Here is a 5,000-nt window from a genome sequence, read left to right on the forward strand (position 1 = left end):
TATGGTTCTCTTTCCTTTTCTTTTGCTGCTCGATATGAAAGCATTTCTACGTTCACAAAGCAAAAAATAAATGAATAAATAAATAAGAGTGGTGAGCGGAGTGGAAGGGAAAGTGGGTGTGTCTGAGTCAGACCTGCTTGTTAAACATTTCAACTGATGACTCATCCCAGTAACATGACCCGTGTGTTCAGAGCGGCAGCGACATGCTATCACAATTAGCTTCTCCTGCACAGCTTCAGGAACAACCAGGTCTGAGGACATTTTAGCTAGTCCTCAGACCTGGTTTTAGGGTTAGGGCAGAGGTCAAACTCACGGCATGCAGCCCTGCAGCCTATTACATGCGGCCCGCCACTAAATTTAAGTTTATTATTCATTTTTATTCATTGATTCATCGACTTGCATCACTTTTATATTGTTCCATATCAACACAGACACTTTTATTTTGAAATATCTGTCTTATATCTGCAACATCATGATGGAATTTCGTGATATAAACGTAAGCTTGTATCAATAGATGTTTTTCTTAACTTGACCGGCCCCCTACTGGCCAGACTAACGGCCAACGGTGGCGCCAATGTCGTTTGAGATTGAGAACCCTGGGTTAGGGTTAGACACTTGGGGTTAGGGGCTAGGGAATGCATTATGTCTATGAGCACAAACGTGTGTGTGTGTGTGTGTGTGTGAGGGAGAGAGAGGCTCTGATTGGAGTGTGTGATAATGGTTTCCATTAACCTGGGATGAGTTGGAGTACCTGTGAGACTCTCTCTCTCTCTCTCTCTCTCTCTCTCTCTCCCCTAGAGTAGACTATTTTCATTGTTTGACAATACACAAAGGGTTAGAACTTTATACAGGAACCCGAGGAGTCCCCAAATCATTTAACATAGCCAATCCATTAGTAGTACTTTTCTATTATCTGAAGAGTAGACATGAGAAATGGCCCTCCACACATTTGAGTGCCTCTAACTTTCCTTACAAATGCAGCTCACAGCCAAGAGGGGAGAAAAAGAGGGCGAGCTAAAGAAATGTGATCCTGCAGAGTGCAGAAAAGAGACATTTCTTTTCAGAGAGCCATCTTTACCTGGAACCTCTCTATTAGAGCAGCACATGTAAAGCACGGATGCTTTGACTAGAACTAGGATGTGGACATGTGCAGCAATGGCTCCAGCTAAAGCATGTCACGTAGTAATGAATAGGAACAGAGGAGGTAGTGTAGCAATTATTGCGGAGAAGCCATTAGGGGCCATGGGTGGCTTCTTTAAACTATCACAGCAGCTGACTAATGGACAACCTTGTTTCCTCACTCACACACACATCATGGATTTATCTTTTCCAGCTCTCTTGAGAAAAAGAAAAAAAAATCCTGAGTATTCACTGAGCAGAGGTTTTATTTAAGTAAAAGCATGGTTTTGTACCTGTAATGTCATGTTTGTCAGTATGTGTGGGGAGTAGTTTTCTGCCTCAGGGCAGTAATTGTGCTGTATGATAACGTAAAATGTGACAGTAAACCTTGAAAAGACAAACACCAGCGTCTGTAAACATAAATAAAAAACTTTATAGATCTTTCATATGACGTACACTGACGAAAACAAACCTTTTGTTGTAACTTCTGTTGCTTGTTACCTGCCTACCTGACCAGTGCTAGTACAAATGAATATTTAAGTTAAGGGATTGTGAGTGGAGTGGTTGTTGCCTCTTAACTCAAGTGATTTGACACATGATTATTCACTGTGTTGCCACACAAATATGAGGATTTTCCCTTGTTTTAAAGAACCATCCATGGGTGACACCTAGTCATTACCTCTCTTGCCTTTGGCACTGACATGTAATGATGCTACAGCCGGTGTGTTTGCCCGAGACATGAAGTGAAGGCAGTGGAGCGAGCTGTAACTCCTTCTCTCTCCACTAACCTGGTGAGTTGGTGGGAACAGGTGAAGACGTTCAGCGATGTAGAACTGAGAGAGAAGTTTTAATTGTCTTGAACCTTTTTAATGTACGTGAGAAAAGGTTGAAGGCGGCGTCTCCGTCTCAACCCTCCTGAGTCCATGCAGCACTATATCGCTTCAAAAACAACAACGCAGTAATTCATGTGGTCACTTTGTGTCAAGAGGTGTGGTGTCTATGCTCAATTTAATCAGCGTTGCTGGTTTTCAAATAGTAATAGTAAGTCAGAATGTCATGTCAATGAGCAAAGTCATTTTGAGATTTTAAACATGATACTAAAAGAATAAAGTCAAGCACAAAGAAACCTATTCAGAGGATGCTACGTTGAGTTTGTATGCAATTATAGAATTGATAGGTGAATTCTTAACTATAATTTATATAGTGTACAGTACATAAAACTGTAGGGGCAATGGCAGTGTAAAGCTGCTTTGAGTAAAAGCACTATATAAATACATACCATTTACTATATATACATATGTGCTATATAATAATAATAACTGCTGAAACCTTGTTCCAGTGTCACAGTGAAGTTTGCTTTGCCAGAATAAAAATCTAGTTTTCTCATACGCTTGCATTTAACGCCCATGCAAATACTCATCCAAACATACAGCACATGCAGACAATCTGACTTAAACATGCTGTGACGACTGTGTAAGTGTGTATGTGTGCAGAGAGAAGAAAAGCAAACAAACAAACATTAAAACTGACCTGTGGAGCAGTGACACAGCAGCAGGGGGGACATGGAAATAAAGAAAACAAAGAAGTTTCATTTTTACCAAGCAAATGCAGACATGACGACAAATCCATGAAGTGTCTATAAATGTGTTTGCCTTTCAGACGATCACAACGACCTCTTTTTTTTACTGACAGTGTAAACACAGCGCTCCTCTCTCCATCACGCAGACCTGTGTTTTATCGGCTGTATCGGCGAGTGAAGGGTTAAACTCTAGGTACATATTTCGGAGACAACCTCGCTTCAGATGAGCTGCGGCTGCTCTTGTGGCGGTAATGGGAAAATTGCACCGAGAGGAAGGACACACGCAATTAGAATCTGGCGAGTCGGCCAGCGGTGGGAGGTGGGTAGGGAGATACAGCAGGAGCGAAGGAGAGGCAGAGAGGGACGGAGAGGGAGGGCCCACTGGACACGAGTGATTTGGTTGAAAGCTGGCTTTTTGTGCACCGGTTAAACCTGCTGGCTGGGACTTGTCCTCACCAGCCTCGGTGACAGCGGCCCAGATGTCAATCAAATTAGTGCCCATTTACAGCTGATTTGCCCGTGTCATTTGCAATATCCCCTTCCTGTCTCTGATGGGGTGGCACAGGGAGGAGGGAGTGATGGAGGAGTGAGGGCGAAGGAGGCAGAGTCACTCTATTGCAGTCTTTCTGTGTGAATGTCATCTGCTCACTTATCGCACACTCCGCTGGGACAAAGAGAAGGAGGAGGAAGAGAGGAGATCCTTCGTTCCGTGGAGTGGCTCACTAGCACATGCAAATAGGATGGCAGTGTCAGGGGAGCGGCTGGCGCGGGTTTTAATGGAGTTGGGGCAAACTCATTTTACAGCGCAGGGCTACAGAAGAGGTGGATAATAATATCACTCTGTGTGTGTGAGTGTGTGTGTCAGCGGGATGGTGTTTATGAGACAACTGAGGGGATGGAATATGTGCAAAAATGTCAAAAAATAAGAAAAAAGTGTCACCTGCAATTTGACTTAGATGAATGAATTTTAATTGGATGCTTCAGCAGTCCTTTAAACATTCTTTAGAGCGCTTCAGTTTCACTTCATATCCAATTGTGTTTCCTAGTGTGGCTGTTTGTGTATAAACCGGGGCAAATTGCTTAGAGACACCAAACACAGGCAACTAAGAAAAGAAAAGAAGGGAGTGAAAGGGAGTGTGTGTGTGTGTGTGTGTGTGTGTAGGGGGGTGTTGGTGTCCTGATTGATGCCGTTTGATTCAATTTCCAGCATGTGGAGACATTTCAGGGCCCCGGGGGCCTCTGTCTGTGTCTTCACAGGACCACAGGAGGGAAAGATGGTGATAGGCTGGGCAGACGGGGGGAAATGTGTGCCGCGCACTAATTTGAGATGTGCCTTTCAACATGGAAGGGTGCTGATGTTCGACTAATGCTCTGCTAAAAGAAACACCTAATTGGCTTGAGACAAAGAGAAAAACTGTCAAAACATGCGCCGCGAGCCAACACACACACACACACACACACACACACACACGTGTATATACTGTACAATTACTGAGAGAAAAGATGTTGAACTACATATTGAACACCGTACAGGAAAGAAAAAAATGTGTTCATTAGCTGTCAACCGCACATTTTCATTGATCTCCCTCCGCGCTGTACGGTATATGTGGTGGAAGAAAAGGTGCGATGATCCAGATGATTGATAAGCTGATCTCGAGTGTGTATTTACGCACAACACACCCCTCTTTGTCACATAACTACTATATATGGAAATTAAATGAATGTACATTTTTAATGCATTAACATGACCACTGCTTGATGAGCAGTGGGGAAAAGTGCCATTCAAGTGTCACTCAGTTGTCAGGCACACACACACACACACACACACACACACACACACACACACACACACAGGGGGAGCGAAGGTTGGGCCTGTCACTGCTTCGTCTCTGACTCTCTCTCTCCATTTAATGCCGGTCCTGTCACGACAAGACAGGAGCAGAATGAAGTGGATCACCTACAGGCACCACACCTCAGCCAGTCTCTCCCTCTCTCATCTGCTAATCTGGCAGCGCACAGACAAGGCAATGTCACCCCACAGTTCACATCAAACATGGGAAGCTCTCTGACTGAGTACGACTATAAATGACTTCCTGTGTCTGAACAAATATTCCAGAAACTTTAAGAGACTAGAATGAGTCAAAGAGGCGAAGAAATGCAGGGAGAGGTAATCACTGTCTCCAATATGTGTGTGTGTGTGTGTGTGACATGTCCCAGAATGCACTGCCTCCCTGCCCTGTGCCTTGTGCGTACGGTCGCACACTCTCTTTCAAGCATCCTTTCCTCATTCTTCCTTTGTAGC

This window comes from Solea senegalensis, linkage group LG6 (genome assembly GCF_019176455.1).
Source record: "Solea senegalensis isolate Sse05_10M linkage group LG6, IFAPA_SoseM_1, whole genome shotgun sequence".
Taxonomy (NCBI): domain Eukaryota; kingdom Metazoa; phylum Chordata; class Actinopteri; order Pleuronectiformes; family Soleidae; genus Solea; species Solea senegalensis.